Source organism: Hemicordylus capensis, chromosome 4, assembly GCF_027244095.1.
Source record: "Hemicordylus capensis ecotype Gifberg chromosome 4, rHemCap1.1.pri, whole genome shotgun sequence".
In the NCBI taxonomy this organism is placed as follows: Eukaryota; Metazoa; Chordata; class Lepidosauria; order Squamata; family Cordylidae; genus Hemicordylus; species Hemicordylus capensis.
In genome coordinates this window covers 110,866,462-110,887,052 of record NC_069660.1, presented here as the reverse complement: position 1 = coordinate 110,887,052, position 20,591 = coordinate 110,866,462, and the positions used below count along the sequence as shown (strand labels likewise).

At 39.9% G+C, this 20,591-nt stretch overlaps 1 protein-coding gene and 1 long non-coding RNA gene across 7 annotated transcripts in view; one reads left to right on the top strand and one right to left on the bottom strand.

Annotated features, from left to right (window-relative positions):
• SLC44A5 (solute carrier family 44 member 5) overlaps window positions 1-20,591 on the top strand; it is a 296,509-nt gene that overhangs the window by 146,535 nt on the left and 129,383 nt on the right. The gene's annotated exons all lie outside the window — the stretch shown is intronic.
• Window positions 923-19,195, bottom strand: LOC128322533 (uncharacterized). The gene is made up of 4 exons (XR_008305761.1): window positions 19,079-19,195; window positions 9,630-9,706; window positions 4,512-4,603; window positions 923-1,479 (listed from the first exon to the last, which is right to left on the bottom strand). It is a non-coding gene; the product is annotated as an uncharacterized LOC128322533 (long non-coding RNA).

Genomic DNA, 20,591 nt, shown 5'->3' with positions numbered 1-20,591 from the left:
GAAATAGGTCTACATAGTCTCCCTTAATTGATATACATTCCTTAGTTGCAGGCATCAAATGATCACCACGAAGCAAGGAAGCTCTCTCTGGTGGGTAGTTCTCGGCCAACCCACCAATCCCCAGGAGCTTAGACACTCCCCGCATCCAAGGGCTCAAAGGCCCAACTTAGCCTGTTTGGGAGACTGCTGCGCTTCCTGGTCCTCTCGCCGATGGCCCTGCTCAGCTGGTTGAAGGAGGAAGGCCTCCTTTGTCCCCGTGCCTGAGAGGCCGCTGCGCTTCCTGGACTTTCCGCCGATGGCTGCCACTCGGCCGGGCAAAGGAGGAAGTCCCCCTTCGTCCTCGTGCACCAGATACCGCCGCGCAGTGCTCGGGAGGCCGCCGTGCCTTCTGATCCTGAAGTTGTTTGCCAGCGAAGAAGGAGGCCCCCATTGTCCTTACCGCCACATGGAAGCCTCCTGGTCCGAGAGTAGCACCAGTGATCTGGCCTGGTTGCTGTTCTCAGCAAAACTGTAGAGTAACAGCCTTGCTAGGCCATTCAGGCCAGCTTGGTCCCACTCCCCGGCTGCCTCTACAACCAATGGTTGCAGGGGAAGCCAGGAAGCCTCATACCTTCATAGCGGGCTGAGGCAAATCAGCTGTGTGCCACAGCTAGCGGCATGGGTGGCTAAGTTCTTTATTGTATGTTTGTTTACTCAGAAGGAAGTCCTACTATATTCAGTAGGGCTTATTCCTATGTAATTTCAGGCAGTTTAAAATATATAGCATTTTAACTAACTCCTGTTCAAATTTAATCTTATACATTTAAATACTGAGGATCAAACGACACAGATGTACTTAAGATGATTTCTTTTTGATCTAAGTGACATGAGGGAAAGTTATCTCCCCATGTACTGTGGTCTCAGTCTGGATCAGTCCATCCTCCCCAGTGGTTGCATTTTATTAAAGAAAAAGCACTTCTAGTCTTAAGCACATTTCTGAATATAACATGTAGGTTATCCCAGGAGTCAGAAATAGAATTTTACAATACTTGTTAATGTATTAGCCAAGGTTACGGTTGTTGTTGTTTTGACAGAAGAGTTGGTCATATCAGATAGAGCTGGTCATATCAGAGGGAGAGTCTCTAATTGGGCAGGTTTGATGTGTCACACAAAATAATAAACTTCCTTTCTTCAAATGTGCTTGCTAGAATTAATGAGAAGCTCACAAACAGTGCAAAGCATGCACTCTCAGACCTCTCACTGGTCTCCATTTGAATTCTGCTACAGCACAGAGAGATCCATTCTGCTACAGAACTACTTAGATGGTTCCGAGTTATTGCTTGCATACTAACTTTGACAGATTCTGGATTCTATGTCTTGATTATTGGAAGAATGGCTTCCTTGAAATATCCTTGATATAAGGCCATGATAAGAAGTAAAACCTCCAGTATGAATATAAAGAAGCCAGTCACATAGTGCTAGTAGAATGAACCCAGGACACTGTGAAAGAGAGGAAATGAATTAAAATCCAACAGATGACGGGATGCTTGGATACGTCTTCCAATATCCCTTATATTTATTTATTTTATTTAACACACTTCTATACTGCCCCAAACTCACATCTCTGGGCGGTTTACAACAAAACAAAAAGCTAAAACATTAGTTAAAATAAAGGACAACAAAAAATTTTAAAACAGTAGTTAAAACAAAATATATGACATAGTAAAAGTTAAAACATTACAATTTAAAAATTTAAAACAACATTTTAAAACAATCCTAAAACTTTTAAAGCAATATTTAATTAAAAGCCTGGTTGAATAGGTGTGTCTTTAAAGACTTTTAAAAAGTTGTCAGAGATGGGGAGGCTCTTATTTCAGCAGGGTGCATGTTCCAAAGCTCTGGGGCCCGTCCCTGAGTAGCCACCAAACAAGCCAGTGGCAACTGCAGACGGACCTCTCCTGATGATCTCAATGGGCGGTGGGGTTCATAATGAAAAAGACATTCTCTTAAATATCCAGAGCCCAAGCCATTTAGGGCTTTATAGGTTATAAACAGCTCCTTGTATTTTGCCCAGAAACTTATCGACAGCCAGTGTAGAGTGGGGCCATTGTCGGGAGGACCAGGAAGTGTGGCGGCCTCCCGAACAGGCTAAGTCAGGCCTTTGAGCCCTCGGACACAGGGAGCATCTAAGCTCCTGGGGGTCGGGTGGTCGGCCACCTGGGTGGCCTGGCAAGCCAGGTGCAGGGGTTCTGTGCTGGCCTAGCGGGGCATTTTTGCTGGGCTCTGGCCTCCGTCCAAGGTTTTTCTGGGGAACTCAAAGCTCTTAAGCTTCTGGACATGTGGTGGTTCCTCCCGGCAAGTGGGTCGGGCCTTCGAGGCCTTGGGCACTAGGTGCTTTTAAGCTCCAAGGGATCTGCAGTTTGTGGTTGGCTTATACACTAGCACTGTGCTGTAACTTTTTTTGTTTCATTATAATTTTATTGTTTAAAGCTTCCATCTTTTAGTTAGAGCTTCATGTGTATTTCAATCAGTTTCTGATGACTTAACTTGGAGCATCTCAGAGGTTTTTTTCTTAAAACCTTTTTTAAAAAAAGCTGAAGAAGACCAGCAGCTGGGAAGAGTTCTGCTACTTCCATTTAAAAAGTAAACATACATTAAGGCGGGGGGAAGCCCACATCTCTGTAGAGTTACATCAGCCTTCTCTATAACAGCTGAGTTACTTCAGATTTGGAACAAATTGGGCCAGTTTGGTTCAATTTTTGTTTGTTCCCAAATGAATGCCTATGGGAGCTGAAGTAACTCAGCAAAGTGGCTGGCTTTTTGTGTGTTCCAAAATGAATTCACATTCCTATTGTACATACTGACTCACAAAGCCCTAGTGAAACAGGAGACACACCAGTACTTTTAAAACACTAACTCGGCTCTACTGATGACTCAGTGGTGGGTACAAACTTTGCTGGCCTCTTCTTCCCCAGAAACTAATCACTGTGCCATGCTGCTCTCAAGCATGTGAAAACAAAACCCTATATGGATTCAACAAAATGTCAAGGCCTTTCCCCCAGAAGCCCTCTGTGTAAAATATGTCCTTGAGAGCTGCATGGCAAGGACATATTTAACACAGAGGGCTTCTGGGGGAAGGGGAAGTCACTGAAAATGACACACACACATAGAGACAGACACTAACACCAGTACAGCATTAGTCTGGAACTCTTCAGAACCACTGATGCTTCTCCTGTTACACCATTGTTTTCTTAGGATGTCAGTCGCCGACTCCCCCTCCCCCCACTGCTTTCACTCAGGATTCAGTTCTTCCCATGGTCAATATAAACAGAAAATTATCTCCACTGATACTGTGTTTTTCTAAAGTCCCAAAGAAATGATGGGCAGCATCTAGACTAAATTAGCCTTGACTCGGTCATGAACATTGAAAACAATTAGACAACTCAAGTACCATTAATTTCAATGAGACATAGTCATGAATAACTTAAAATTGTCTGTTTTCTCTTAGGAAGCAATTTTCTGAGTATTCTTATTAAGCACATTTAACAGTATACTGTATTGCACTAAAAATAAAGTGGTATCACTTAGTTTTCCACAAAATACTTAAAGAAATGTAGTCTTAGCAATATCAAGTTCATTTGGAAGTCATACAGTCACTTAATATTGTTGCTTTGTGCTGAGGAAAGATGGTGGAACAGAACAAAGAAGGTCTTTTGTTTGTTTTCAAAGTAATCATATTTTATGGGTACTTTATCAAATTGGGCAGCATCAGTGAACTGAATAATGAAAAAGCTGATGGAAACATGACTATCATGACATCAGAAAGCACCACAAGATTGTAAATGGTTCTGACAAAGCTGACAAAGCTACGATGGCATTTAATTGTTCGCAGGAAGTATGTATACTTCTGTAACATTTTGTCTGTGTCAATTAAAATAAATCAAAAAGGAAATCTTTCTTCTGATGCCAGGCTTTTACAATACAAGTATAGCCAGTTTTTGCTGGCTGTACTACTTGTTAATGTAACAGTTTTCATTTCTACTTGTATACAGAGAATTTGAAACAGTTGACGATTTGTAACAGTTGACGAAAGACAGTCAGAACAGACTCAACTTTTAAAGGAACATCTCAAAGGATCCCCCCCTCCCCTGACACACACACTCTTCATTTTGGAGTAACATCTATTGAGATGCAGTGGGATTTGTTTTTGAGCAAGTGATTGTAGCTTCGCAGCTAAAATGTGCAGATTGTATAAATAGTAATCAGGTTTTAGTTTGTTTGTTTTTACTCTTAGGAGTAAATTCTTATGCGATGTAAAGCAACAAGCCATATTACATGCACAAACATTTAATATCAAGGATAAATGTGCTAAGGCTAGAATTGTATTGAGTTAAAGGGTTTGATTTTACATAGCTCGAACTTGAAAGGATGCAACTACTTAGTAGAGTTATTACACTGAAAGACCTGAGTTCACATACTCTCTGTACAAAGGGTATGACTTTCAAATTTGGCTTTATTGCTTATTGCATTACCTCATCTTATTACAGAATCTCTCTGGCAAGGCTGTTCTTCTTTGTGGTGCCACGGTCAGCTGTCACAGTATTTTCACACAAGCCTCAAAGTACTGTAGTTAATATGGAAAAGCCTGTCAGGTGTTGGTGTGCCCAGCACATTAGAAACATGTTCCATCAAACATAGTATTCCTTGGATACTTTAGTAAAACCTGTGACACTTTCTGTGTTCTTTATCTCACATCCTTCTGAATAAGGAGTAAGAAGCAGAACTGATAAGCTGGTTTAATTTAGCTGTCATGAATAACCTGTGGAAGATACAAAGTTGCTGGAAAGATGCTATCAGCAGCTGCAGAATGTGTAGTGGACTCTTGATAAATTGACTCATCCTAAATATTTTCCCTCTGTGACTCTTTTGTGCATGGGTGGGAGTTAAGACATTCTTTCGTTTAATGTAGCTGTTCTTAATGCAATGAAATTAACAGCTGATCTGCACAAAGTACCTATTCATCTCTATAACATTTTTCTGTTTGGAGATTCCTATATTACTGCCAGCAAAGTACACATTGGACAACAGTGGCTTTCTGTGGCTGTTGTGCTTAAAATAGTGTGTTTATGTACTGGTAAAATACATTAACTCTTTGTGCTACTAATATGTAATTAACAATACAAATAATATTTTAAAATATTACATTACACTGTTCCAGTAAGCTGCTTTATACACCAGTTTATTTCTACATGTGAGGTTTCCTGACTGTCTCTGGGTAAACACTCTCATGGAAAAATATCTTGCATGAACCAGCCAATTATGGATATAGCCAGCATAGTCTTACAAGTGTAGCCGCTGAGAAAATGCCCCATGACTGTAGAAATCACTACCATCCAAAACCATTATTGGCTTATTCACAAAATAAGCTTTCCGGGCATGCGAGTCTATGCACAAACACAGATCATGATTATTTGTGCATACAAGAACATTAGTAGAATTCTAAGTTGGGGAGCCTGTTTACATCTCTCTTCAGAGTTACAAGGAAACTGTAGGTAAGCTACCCTTCTCCTCATATCCTGTCTGCCATCTAAATAGACTTAATACTGTAATCTAACATACAGGACTTGTTATAAGGTTGTTGAGAAAATGTACAAAGTTTGAACACTTGAAATGCCTCTTAATAACGTAATTCAAAAACTATTGTATGAATTGGCTCAGAATTCTGTTAATGGTGGCTGGCACCATTCGTCAAAACAAAAGAATAACATTTGCCTTTAGTAATTTCATATCTACTGCAACTTAATTACAAAAAGTTAGAAACTTGTCTTTAGTAAAGCAGGCTCAGATTCTTTGGACTATAATATACTGTATGTTTGGAGCTGAAAGCAGCATTTCACTCAGAGGGACCCTGTGAGCACAGAGCTAAAATCTATGAAAAGTTGTAAAATAGTTAAGATTATAATTAAAAATTTATTATAATATATGATAAAATGAAAATTGTATAGCTGGATAGCAGGGGCAGCAGTGCAGGTATGAGTATCTTTGGTCTCCTGGCAAAGGCCATGATTCTGCCTTTGAATGGGGCCCGTCCAGTTCTGTGCACATCCCTAGTGGTCAGCTCTGACTATTCTTTCGAGGGTACAGTGGCCAGCCACTGCTCTTGTGTTTCTGATGAAACTCAAGGAGATTCATTGGGCAGCTGCTACTCTTGTGGCAACAAGGATGATGGTGGACATGTAGATAACTCCATAGGACCCCTGGGGGATACAAGTAGCAATTGAAGCTCTTGAGATTGTATGGGTGACATAGAGGTCCCTACCTTTGGAGGCAGTGAAGTTGATGATGGGCGTGCATCTCCATTCCTCATATCCTTGGGGCTTGTGTGAGGCAACTGTGGCCCTTGAGGTGTTGCAGGTAGTGTGGGTGCCCCTTCCTTTGGAGATGCTATCTCTGTATGGTCTGCCTGGGGCTCTTCACCGTCAGAAGGAAGCATGCATGAAGGTGTTGTAAGTTTCCTCCTTGATCTGGATATAATTTCGGTCTTTGTGCTTGGTTTGGTTAGGGCAGTTGTGCTATTCAGTTTTTGGTGTGGGCTGAAGAGGATAGGTATCAATTTCATTATCACTGTGTGTGAGTTAAGAAGCAGAGTGGGAGAAGAATGTTGTAAGTGGCTGTGTTTGGGCTTTAAGAGCCATGAGTAGTTTTTTTCAGTTCTTCAAGACCCTAGTCTATGGATTCATGACTTTCACTCTCTCCAGGCCATAAAGGATTAGTCTGATGAGTCTGTTTGAATTCAGCAGAGTTGTTTGCAGGTTGTTTACTGAAGTCCACACTCGTTCCCCTGGAGACATTATCATCAAGGTCATTTGCGGAAGGAACATTTTCACTTCTAACTTCCTCTGCTGTATTGTGTAATTGTGTAGTAGTGGCTGTATTGTGCAATCGAACATCTAATAGATCTTATGTTGTAATTATGAAAGAGATGCCCCCACATCCGAATGAGCTTAAGTGGAAGGGTAGAGAGATTAAAGGTAAGCACAATTATCTTAGTCTCTGGATGACTGGGTAAATATTGCATCAAATCCAGGTCTATAAATCTTGGGTGACAGTTTAAAAGCAGATTCAGAGAATTTATTATGGCTTTGCAAAATGACCATCTACCTACATTGGTGTAACCCATTGCAATTTGAAGCAGCACCTGGGAAGTTTGAAGTATGTGTGATATATTAGATGTGTGGGTTGTTTTTGGTGGTGCTACATGAGATTTGTGCAGAGTTTTGGCAGAGGCCCCACCTAGAGCTGAGGAGGGAGCTGCCTGGACATTGCCGAGCTCTGCTTTCTGGGTTTTAATTGCACTTTTCTCCCCACAGTCATCTCATGTTACAAATGCATCAAAAGCATGCCTGAGTTATCTACCTTCAGTGTTATTGTGTTTAGGCATTCCAGAATTTGAATTATGGTTTCTGCAGTTAGGAAGCAGGCTTTACCTAGATTCAAACTTCTCCCTTTAAACTTCCCAGGTGCTGCTTCAAATTGCAGTGGATTATACCAACGTAGAGTTCAATGTAACAGTTTGCTGTAACATTACACCAATGTAGGGAGATAATAGTTCACTATAACAGTTCGCGGGGATGGCGAGGGGGATATCTGATTCCCTTAGATTTCTGATCTCTCTGCTCCAGGGGATTTCCTAGGCCGGAGTTCTTAGATAGTGAAGGAGATGCCTGGTGTAATGCAGTCTCCCATGTAGCAGACTCCTTGGGGCGGGGGTGGGGGGGATCCCTGTGCCCCGGACCATAAATATGTTCTTGGTAATGAGTGCAAAAATTGTGCTCATAGCTCCGTTGGTGGGAAGGAAGGTGTTGATCCTCATCTGCTTCCCTGCTTTGGCTGGTTGTTGGTTTGGGCTGTTCCTATCTTTCCTTTTCTTGCCTTTACTTGTCATGGTTAAGATATGTATAGTTTCTGCTTGAGAATTTCAACTCCAATCATGAGAAGTCCAATTATAAGGCAAGAGCTTGTGAATTATGCTGCTAGCATGTTGCCATCTTTCAAGTTACTAAGCTTTGGAGCAGCAGAAGCAGTGCTGCCTCTGCCTGCTCCAAAATCAAAATCATATATTACTGAGCAAGTTGTATTTGCTCAGAGCCATTCCTACAGACATTCCTATATAACGTGATCTTATTTGCAAAGAATGCTGCCTGGATTGTTGTGGGGTTCTGGTTTTTGTTTTTGTTTTGGTCTTTTGTTTGTGTTTCTGTGTGAAATTGGCAAGACTTGCCCCTTCACTTCTTCTGAATCTGGAGAAGCATCACTATAGTTTTTAATGTAAACCGCCCTGAGCCTTTTGGAAGGGCGGTATAAAAGTTTTAATAATAAATAAATAAATAATAAATATAGCATTGAAATGAACAAGCAGTTGTCATGTTTTACTTCCACATTAAAGTGACTCAGAACTCTTGACAAGTTGAAGCAAGGTGTTGTGATGATCTAGTTCCTGCTGCAAAGCTTGTCGACAACAGGTGTGTGTTTGTGCGTGTGTCTGTGTACATATGCATGTATTGCATTAGGAAGAAATAAATGTATTTCCCATCCGCTTCTCCAGCAGTCTGGACAAGCCACCTCGCTATAGAGGTGGCATTGTCAAGAGTTTTTTTTGGACTCTGCAGAGGTGAAGGGAAAATCTTGCTCTCCACCTCTTTGCAGCCTTTGAAACATTCTCAGAGTTTAAATGAAATCTTTCACATGAACCTGTCACTCTGTTTTTCCCTCTTACATAATACACAAAGGTTTGTGCATCCTGCCATACATTTTTTAAAATTGAAGCATAGAAATGTATTTTTAGTCTTCAAGGTAACAGGACAAAAGAAAATTTTGAAAAGAAAAATAATATGAATAAAAATAAATGTATTGCATTACCCGAACATTAAAGTAGTTTGGCTGCAAAACTATCACAACACAAAAAAGTGGCTGGGGGATCGCAGCAGATAACATTGTTTTCCTTCTGTTGGCAAAGTTTCAACACATTACAGAAACTAAGAGCTCCATAGGAAGCTGGAAATGTTGCTGGCAGACTGGAAGTATGAACAGCCAAAAACAAATGAAGCTAGACATTAAAAGAGGTGAGAATGAAAACACAGATCAAAGTGAAAATATATAGATGCCATACTATGTCATGTGGAATACATACACCATGTGGTTCGCTAAGCATAATACAAATGAAGTGTATTATGCCTTTGATACTTGGCTGAAGAAAGCATGAACATACATGCTTCATGTGTACCTTGCATTTCTTCTGTGATGGTGCTTATGGTGGGGGTTTCCAGCCATTTCCCATCCAGTCCCAGCACTCCTTAGCTTCAGCAAGGTTGCTGCTTGTGTGCTACTTGGCCGTGTTTGGTCTTCAAATTCATCGTATTATGTATTTATATTATGTCTAAATCCAGCAGTGTGCCTATGTTTTCGCATGAGAAAATAGTAAACATACGCCAGAAAAAGTGTGCTTATTTCATTATAGAACGTAAGTATTTTACCATGGCATAAGCTCCCCTGATTTCAAGGAGACATTGACCTCATTTCCCCTAGATTTTCCACTGATTTCCCTAGATGTTAAATTAACACAGTCAGCTGTTTACCAAGTGGTAACTTACCGTGATATAATCCTGTCGAAATCCATTCATTTGTAACATTGTGCCAAATGGATTGAATCAAACACCTAGTCAGAAATCTGAGGAAGGAGGAAAGTCATTAAAAAAAATGTATGTCTTGTCAAGATATTACAGCTTTCCAAGAGGTTTTGTGCACCTCAATGTAAGTTCCCAATTGATGTGCAATTATTTGTATTCACCTTTTGAATTTCTTTTATGTTAACATAAACTGAAAAAGATTTGAGTATGTGTTTGTGCTAATAGCTCTTGTTGTTTGATCATTTATGTGCCCATAGTTGTTAAGGCTACATTCTTAATTGATGAGGCTACATACACCACAACCAAAGGAGGGTAGAAGAAGGGTGTGCCCTTGCAAGGAGGCTGCAAAATAGCTGTGGAGAAGGCCTCTTCTGCAGCTGACCATGCTCAGAGGAGGAGGAAGAGTAAATTTCACTTCTCCCCCCCCTCCAAAAGGACTCTTGGCTTCCAGAAATATGTCCCTGAGGACATATTTGGAGCGGGTGGGGGAGAAAAGTGAAAATAATTCTTTCTTCCCTTCATGTGTGCTCAGCTGTGAAGCTCTGTAGTCTCCTTGCAAGGGTAGTCTCCTTGCAAGAAGCTCTGTAGTCTCCTTGCAAGAAGCTCTGTAGTCTCCTTGCAAGGGTACAGTCCTGCTTCTGCCCTCCTATGGCCGCAAAATGTGGATTTCTATTGAAATAAATGGTACTTAAGAATACAAACAATTGTACAGTTGCCCCTTCAAGTCCAGCTGTACCTCCACATAACAACCTGTTTGCACCTTACAAGTGGTTCTGTTCGACTGCTGTGATTCTTACCATGCCACCACAAATCCTCTTTAGGTCAGTCTTTTGTAGGGCAGTCCTATATTATATTTGCAAGATACTGAATTCAGGAGGAAAAGCATTGCTCAAAATCCCATTTGTTGTAAGATTTGATGTAGGTAGGAACAACTTTCTTCATCGTAGTCCTCAGTGCTGTACAATGCATTCCACAAGGAAGTACATAAATAATCTTCCTTCTAGTGTTCAGAAAGAAACACAATGCTTGCCTCTTTAAGATGGCCTTTGCTAAGATTTTTACTTCATCAGCTGCTATCTTAGATTCATTTTATTATATTATGTTTTTACTATAGCAGGTTCAATGGGATTTTTAATTTTTCTTATAGTTTTGTAAACCACCTTGAGCTTTGGAAGAGGTAAAGTACAGATAAATGAATTGATATTATGAAAGAGATGATAAAGATGTATAGTTGTGACAAAAAGGGTTGCAGCCCTTTTACAGTGGCATGGAACCACTGCTGTGCTGTTGCTTTCTTGCCACCGGGATAATTGGAAAAGTTCTGAGTCATGTGTTGTGAGTGCACACTATAGTTTCGCTCAATGCCACCATAACTCTTCTAGTAACCAGTGAGGGTAATGCTGGCATGAGAAGGAACTATAACATAGGCTCTTCCAGTTTGGCTGGGAATTTCTGACACTTCCCTAGCAGTGCAGGAAGGAAGAATGCTATAGTAGCTCTCATGCTACAAGAATCACATAACAAGGGGAGAAGCTATAATTGAACAAGGGGACTTGAAAGGGGGGGGGTACTGGGCAACAGGTTGCTCCTTGCTCTCCTCCTCATGCCTCTCTGAAGGAGGAGTGGGTGGGGTGGGAAAGGGACCTCTACACTTTTTGTGCCAAGGTCCACTTTAGCATTTCTGTGCCCCTACACATGACAGACTTTAGATACTGTGGTCCAGCAATGCATCCAGCAATAACCCGGTGGTGTGAAAGTGTGTGACCTGAGGCTCATACACTTCTCTTATATTTCCTAGGCCATACATCTATTAGCCATCAAGGGTTGGGACTCAGGCAAAGTTTCAAGATCATTGTTTTCTCCTACCTTTTCCGTATGTGGAAAACTGCACAGCACTATGATTCACATACAATATCAAGGGAATAACAAGCCCTAATGGTTTAATATCACTATTGGCCATATGCCACAGCTAAGCAGTAGTAGTTCAAGAAGACAGCTCACTAACCCTCGAGACTCATATATTGCATTTTATATGGCATCATTCATCCAGAAAGCTACCAAAGTGCTATGCAAGTGAATATATATTCATTAGCCTTGGCAATAGCAAATGCTATGGTTTATATTACATTACAGACTTCCATTCCATTATAAACCTCTTTATTCATTTCCTCATATCTTTATCCTTTTTGCAGGGGAGAGTAAAATATTCTTGTGCTTGACTTATAAACATCCTTCCCCCCCCCCCAAACCTATTATTTCTTTTTTACACACTCAAACAGGTGTTATTGACTGGTTTGTCTTATCCAGAGATCGAGTCCTTCCCAAGGACCTAGGATGGCTGAATTTTATTGTCAATGTTGTTGTTGTTGTTATAGATATCATCTCAGAATATAGGCTCTACCCAGTAAAGCTGCTTTTTTTAATTGGCTGATGGTGATTTCTGTGGCCCCTATAGTGTTGAGGTGCTCTTCAAGGTCTTTTGGAACTGCACCCAGGGCGCCAATTACCACTGGGATTATTTTGGTTTTCTTCTGCAACAGCCTTTCAATTTCAATTTGTAGATCTTTGTATTTTGTGGTTTTTTCTATTTCTTTTTCTTCTATTCTGCTATCCCCTGGTATTGCTATGTCTATTATTTTAACTTGTTTTTCTTTCTTCCCGACTACAGTTATATCTGGTGTATTGTGTGACAGATGTTTGTTTGTAGTCGGAAGTCCCATAATATTTTGACATCTTCATTTTCTTCAACTTTTTCAGTCTTATGGTCCCACCAGTGTTTGGCTACAGGTAGCTTGTATCTTTTGCAGATGTTCCAGCGTATCATCCCTGCTACCTTGTCATGCCTTTGTTTGTAGTCAGTATGTGCAATCTTTTTACAACAGCTGATTAGGTGGTCCACTGTTTCATCTGCTTCTTTACAAAGGCGGCACTTGCTGTTTGTGGTTGACTTTTCGACTTTTGCTCTTATTGCATTTGTTCTTAGTGCCTGTTCTTCTGCAGCCAGTATTAAACCCTCTGTTTCTTTCTTCAAGTAGCCATTCTTAAGCCATTGCCAGGTCTTGGTGATGTCCAATTTTCCACTTATATTGTGCAAATATTGACCATGCATGGGCTTCTTTTTCCATTTTTCTGCTCAGTTCTTGACTTGTTCTTTCTTGTAGGCCAGCTTGGTTTCATTGGTGTTGAATAGTTTCTCGTTATTGACCATTTGAAGTGCATCTTCTTCACTGTGCTTGATATATTCTTCAAGGCCTCTTTTCTCCTCCTCGACTGTTTGATGGACTTGCAGCATTCCTCTTCCACCTGAGCTGCGAGGGAAATATAGCTTATCTACATCACTGTGGGGGTGCAGAGCATGATTGATGGTCATTATTTTCCTGGGGTTACGATCTAGCGTCTCTAGCTCTGCCTGGGTCCAGTCTATTATTCCTGCAGTGTATCTGATAACAAGTATAGCCCAGGTGTTTATGGCTTGTATGGTGTTCCTGCCATTGAGTTTGGACTTGAGGATTTTTCTAACTCTCCTGATGTATTCACTTCCAAATTTTCTTTTAACTTCAGTGTGTGTAATGTTATCAGCCTGGAGAATGCCCAAGTAATTGTAATGTTCTTTCTCTTCCAGGTTCTTGATCTTGCTTCCATTGGGCATTTCTATGCCTTCTGTTTTTGTTATTTTCCCTCTGTTCATTATTAATGCAGCACACTTGTCTAGTCCAAACTCCATTGTTATATCGCTACTGAATATACGGACAGTGTTTAGCAGTGATTCAGTTTCTGACTGGGACTTTCCATACAACTTCAGATCGTCCATGTACAGCAGATGGTTTATTTGACTTGATGTTTTAGATGTTTGGTATCCGAGGCCTGTTTTGTTTAGTATTTGTGAAAGTGGGGTCATGGCGATTACAAACAACAGAGGGGATAGTGAGTCCCCTTGGAAAATACCTCTTCTAATGCTAACCTGTCCAGGTGTCTCGCCGTTGCTTGTTAACTGTGTACTCCACATGCTCATTGCTTTTTAAATAAATATCTGAATGTTTGCTGACACCAGTTGTTTCTAAACATTTTAGTATCCATGTGTGAGGTAATGAATCGAAGGCTTTCTTGTATTCAATCCATGGGACACTTAGATTTGTTTTTCTTCTCTTGCAATTTTCTAAAATCATTTTGTCCATCAGCAGCTGGTCTTTTGTGCCTCTGGTGTTTGGGCAATTTCCATTCTGTTCAACTGGAAGCTGTTTGTTAGTTAATAAGTGTTGCATCACTTCAACTGCTATTGTTCCAGTTAATAATTTGAACATGGTTGGCAGGCAGGTTATTGGTCTATAATTACTTGGAACTGCACCTTTTGCTGGGTCTTTCATTATGAGATGAGTTTTCCCAGTTGTTAGCCATTGTTGAATGTAAAATTCAACTTACATTCAACAAATTGAATGTAAAATTCACCTTCTTGCAAAATGTGATTGAACTGTTTTGATAGTTGTTTATGAAGGCTTGTTAGGTGTTTAAGCCAAAAGCCACGCAGTCCATCATCGCCTAGCGCAGTCCAATTTTTAATTTTCTTTGCTCTTTCACTTATTAATTCTGGTGTTATGATTAGATCTTGCATTTGTTGGTTACATTTTTCGACCTCTTTCATCCAGCCTGCTTTTTTATTATAATCTATTGGATTGTCCCATAATTTCCCCCAGAATTGCACTGTTTCTTCTTTATTTGGTCTTTCTAGGTTTTTTGCAGTTTCTCCTTCTATGCTTTGGTAGAAATGTCTCTGATTCGACTGGAATTGGAGATTCTGCCTGTGTTGTGTAATTCTGGCTTCGTATCTGCTAATCTTCTTTGACACTGCTGTTATTTGCTGCTTTATTATTTCCAGGACTTCTCTAATTTTCCTTGAATCTAGGTGGTATTTTTGGATCAGATACTGTTTGTTTTCATTCTTCAGATTCTTGTCTTTCATATCTTTCAATTTACTAGCATCTGATCTGAGCTTTTTGCGGGGGAGAGTAAAATATTCTTGTGCTTGACTTATAAACTTCCTTATTGGTAGGTACTGGTAATTTTTCAAACCTATTATTATTATTATTATTATTATTATTATTATTACTAATTAATTAAACCTATTACCTATTGAAGCTTTCTTGATAGCAATTTCAGGCATTAAAAAACAATTCTAGATGAGCCAAATGAGATTACAGCTAGGGCTATACACAGAACATTGAACTAGATCTGATTCAGAGCCAATTTGATAAATTTCCTCAATAAAAATGGGTGGGACCCATAGAAGAGGCCACTACATTTGATTGGAATCCATGGGAAATTATTTAAATGTGTTTTTTAATTTTTAAAACGTAAGATGAGGAAGTGCAACTTCCTCCCATTTTACCCTTCTTTATTTCACTTGGATGCTTGGAGGTATGCAGCTCCTTGTGAGAGGACTTTGTCCTCCAAGTTTCAGAAAAATAGGTGATTGGAAACATTATACAGAGTAACATTGTTTTTGCACAAGAGGGAAAGGTGATCTGCAGAGATCCTACCTTCCCTCCACCGTTGTGATGCCCTCCAAAATTATGTCCCTGAGGATTGGGGAATCTTCAGGGACCAATTTTTAAGGAGAAATAGATGGGCAAAAATGACCCTTTTCTCCTTGCATGATTACTCTGTCGTTATTACTCTATATTATATGTGTTAATCGGTCAGTCAGAGAATTCCTTTCCCCTCTCCTTAGTGTTCTCCATATATTGAAAATCATCCTGTCCCAAACTGATGGAAAAAGTACAAAGTTCTAGACTAAAGGAAAAATATGAAAAAATGATAGGTCCTTTGGTACGCCAGTTTGGTCCGATCCAGTTATATTTGACAGTTTTGCATTGGATCAGCCTTGCTGCTCCATTGGTTCTGAGCCAATGCAGAATTGTCTGATACACCATGCATATAATCCGATGCAATGCAGAACCATAATTAGGATCGTCATCCTGGATTGTTTCAAAAAATGTTGTTGTTGGAACAAAGCTGGAGACGTTCTGTCGTCTTATCTAATAAACGGCTTCGGAAAGCTCATTTTATACCTCTTCCTTCTACAGTTTCTGGTTGCTTTGACTCTTGTGCTTGTTCGTTTTAGTTTCTTGTACACTTGTGATTACCATATCCACTGGTAGCTCATTCATGCTTTTTGCTTAGGAATATATAACCAAGGGATTATTAAAACATTTTAAAGATCATAAAGGAAACACTGGGATAGTGTCAGGGGCTCTTGAACTGCTCTCTGGTTTCTCCTTAGTAGAGAAGCAAGGGGTTCAGGTGTAGAGGATTATTTGCCAGCAACACGTCTTATCTCCTCATTTCTAGCCAAAGGAATGGGGCCCTTATGATGTGCATACTGAGATGGGGAATTCTGTGTGGAGACAAGGAAAGGGCATGTTGTGAGTTAGAAGGGATTAAGCCAGGAGTGGACCCACGTCTCATGAGAGAAGCAGGAAATTGTAGTATAAAGGGGACAACCATCACAGAACAGCTTCAGTAGCATGAGGTGGAATTGTGAGTGTACTCACTCGCCCTCCCTGTTGTTAATGCTCTTCTTGGGCTATACTAGCCACCCTTTACAGGGGGTGTGAGCAGGCAGGCTTAGCTGGCAGGCAAAAAGTAATGTAGGGCTTGGAAAAGCAGAGTGTAGGTGAGGCAGGAGGGTCACATGTGGATATATTATGGATTTGGTGGGGAAAGGAATCAGGAATGTAGGAAAGCACACCTCCCATATTACCCCCAATCTTTAAAATGAGGTTTAAAGAAAAGGGGCTTACAGGGGGCGGGGTGTGTGTTGGGACAAACCCCAGCCACATGGTACTGTTGGTGTAGAAAACTTAGAAAGGAAAAAGGATAGATGGAGTTTTTTTTGTAGCAGAGGCATGTGTAGACAAGGCAGCAGCCTGTCCAACCATCTGCTTGGGAAAGGGAGATAATGTTGAAATTTAACATCCAGCTTCCTGAACGAAGCCTTGTTATGCAGTGTGTATAGTTGTTTTTATATCTTCTTGTTATTTAATAAAGTTGTGGCCAGGCGCTTTTACCTGCACCAATTTACCCACAGATCTGTGGTCATGCCTCTTTCTTGTTATTGACACAATTGTATTCCTAGTTTATTTACAGAAGTTTTCTTCTGAGGCTTCCTTGGGCTTTGTTTCTTGTTTGTCATTGCCTGCTTACTGCACCTCCACTGATGCTTACAACACTCCTTCCAAGCCTTCCTGGATTGTCATCTACTGCTCCATGTCCCTTTAATCTTTAATTGAACCTGTCACAGATTCATCCCCTTCTTGTGCAGCTTTCTACAGCTCACTTGTTCTCCTTTTCTGATGCAAACAAAAAAGCTCCCTTGCCCTGAAATTTGTTGTATTTGGTTTGAAATGCAAAGCCCAACATATCTAATTGAGATCTACCAAAAGGGACTGACTGCTTGTGCTGTTTAGAGACAAGACCATTCTCAGTGGGCTCAGCTCCCTTTGAGTTTGATGCAGAACAGTATCGTATATTAAAACAGCTTTTTTCATAAGAGAAACTAGTAAGTCTAATGCATGTGGTCATTCTGTATCAATATTCTATTAGGTGCACAATTAAAATGTGTAGCTCTACAAGGAAGTCAATTGATTTGCAGGGAGTCAAAGGAGACATCTTTTTGATATGCTGTCTTCTGTAATGAGCAAACTTGCCATGCCAGGGAAAAACCTAGTTTTCCTAACTGTCTTCATTGAACAGAAAAAGCAAAGATGTATAAGGCTGCATTTGTGGGTGATTAAAGGCCGCTTAGGTGAAGGGAGTCACACCAGGAATGAACTTGGCTCATCCTTTCTTTACAGTGATTAGAGTTTGGAATTCAAGCAAAGGTGGTGCTCTTACAAACACTTTAAATATATGTATAAGCTCTAGGCATATGAGCTGACCCACTGAGCCCAATGCAGCACTTCACATATATCAAGTTATTTGCATATATTAGAATTGTAGAATAGAATCTGAATACTATGTAATGCCTTAGACTAGCTTCACATAACAGGAACAAAGTCAACAGGGATGCTAGCATTGGAAAGTGGAGTTGTTAGTAGGAGGTCTGTATAGGAAAAAATCATTTACTTTTAACTGAAGCTTTCCATAGGGTAATTAAACAAACATGTCGTATTCTTTGTTATAATTTTCTATCAATATTTATAAAATGACTTCTACACCTCAATAATGGTTTTTCTGTCAATTCCATCCTACATTTTTATGTATGGTTGGGTTGGGTTGCATACTTTTACCAATATTCAGCCTCCGAAGCTTTAGAAATATAGTAGCTATGAATCTGGATCTCTCTAGAACAAATACTAGAGACACTGTGGCATCCTGACTAATGAAGCACTTGTAGATGGCTGTTGCACCTGCTGCTACTTGCACTGAGCTAGAAGCTTGCATTCCAGATAAGTGTTACTCTACCACAGCTTGCTTTCATTGGTGAAACAGGAGCACAACTTTCAGCATGACTCATTTGTTGTGCGCTTAAGTGTAATTAGGGCACTTTTGAGCAAGAGGGCTATAGCACAATTCCTCAAATCCCTGTTTTTTTAGTGCAACTATATGGCACTATATTACATTGCCTGTAATATCAGAGCCTCATCTCAAAGCAAGCCAATGTTGTTACCCCACAAATGAGTCACCAATATATGGGAACACCAATCCTAAAAATATACTTAAGTAAAGTATAGTGGTGCCCAGGCCAATTATAAAATGTTAGAATTAAAGGATCATTAAAGAACAGTGATCATAGAGTGATCCAATTTCAGTATCAAAGAATTCCTGTGCAGACACACCAAACACCCAAAGAGAAAAATTTCCAGATTAAACGGACTTAGTAACAGGAGCTGAAAAAAGGAAAAAGACAAAGGGGGTCATACTCCAAAAGCACGACACTTATTTAAAACATAATGTAAGAGGCTCAATAATAATGTGCTAAAAAGGAGAAAAGGTACATTCAAAATTAAGAAAATATAAGGAAAGAAAACTTCCTCTATAATAGAAATCATGGCCGATAGAGGATAATAAATGTCTTAAGAGTGGAAAATTTACTAGGGAAGCTGTGGTCCCCTGTATAGTAAGGGCAAGAAGGGATTGCTAGGATGAGATAACAAAGAAGTTGATGCCTCTGACCTACGGAAGGATACCGACCAAAAACCTCTCTGGTATTAAGCATCTCAGAATTAATAGCCGGAGAACTGGCCAATTAAAAATGAAAACAAATGTTCAGTAGTCAGAAATAAATTAACATAATTAAATAAATTATGACAATTAACAGTTCACCTATAGCCAGATATCATATCTAATGACAAAAAGCATAAGATCTTCCTAGTATGTTTATGATACAAAAATGCGGAAATAAAGCCACTCCCTACCCCTTTTGCTGTGTTAGCAGTGATATAGGATAGGTGGGGATGGAGTTATGGGCCTAGCCCAAGAGACAGACATGAAGGCTGCCATTTTAGTCCCCCAGCACATGACACTGGTGGACCAATCACATGCAAGGAAAGGACACATAAGCAGTTGGCTCCTTTGCTTTGTCTTTCAGTTGCACTATGGGCAGTCAGTAAGCAGGTTCGCTGCTTCTCGGCCTTGTAGTAGCTATCTTAAGCTGTAAAGGGACTGGGTTACGGCATTGATTCAGCAGTAAAGGCTATTCCTTTTTGTCTGCTGTAGTGATTTCTTCTCCTTGGTTCAAAAAACACTGTCACTTTAGTTCTGGGCTATTGCCCATATGCTTTGACAGTTGGTTATTGTTTAGCTAATTAACTTTTTTGCTCTTTTTCTTATACTTCAGTAGGTTCCCTCCCCCTCCCCCCCAATGCGGTAAATATTATTAATTTCAGTTCAGCTGGGGGAAGGTAGGTGCAATCCTACACTCTGCCCTCTCCGGCCTCATGCCATTAGGTTGTATGAATGATTATTGTTTCATAAAGCTCCCTTGAATATCAGCCGTATTAAAAAAAATCATTCTTACCAATACAATCATCCTTCACCAGCTGCAGTTTTCCCAATCATGATTTTGAATATCTGCAACTGGGAAATTGTGACAGGTCTCACCAACCGCAACCCAAGTATCCATGGTTTGGCAATATTTTTTGGTAATTTGGGTTTTTTTTTTTACAGTGTTGGGGGGTTTCAGGTGATTTTGGGGGGTTGGAGTGGTTTTTAGGGGCTCCTCCTTCATCCCTCTGGTTGACTATTGGTAATTTAAAGGGATTCCAGGTGATTTGGGGTGATTTTTGGTCATTTTTCTGTATTGTTGCAACCGTGATTCCTCTAACCCCATTTCCAATTATTTTCAGTTCCCCTCCAACTGCTAATTCACCTACTGTGAGGTTTCCCCGGAACGGAACCCTCTCATTTGACGAGAGATTACTGTATCACATTCTATTTTCGCTTCAAACTTAGATAAATCTGCAAATTATCTGGGGTACCATTATTTCTATAGAGTATGTTAATACAAGATTGAGAATAGTGTATAATTTCATTTTAAAATTTGTAATTGAGGTATTCATTAGGTAGTTTGAGAGAAAAGTAGCTAGAAATTCATGGCTTAATGCGTCTTTATTTCTCCTGTGAGTTCACATTGAAAAAATATGTGGGAATGAATGATAACTGTAAGACACATGAAAGAACATGGAAAAGAATACCAACATGGAAAATAATTCTCCTATAAATAATTTTCCTTTGAATAGTTTTCAAAGGAAATTTGTTCTATTTTTCCTGATCTCATTCAATTGTGCTTCAGCAAAATGTAACAAACAAGTTTCATCATTTCAAAGTATACAACAGTTTTGCACAATGTCTCAGTATTGTGCAAAACTGTTGTATACTTTGAAATGATGAAAAGAAAATGTTAGGAGGATCACCCAGTTGTTGAATTTT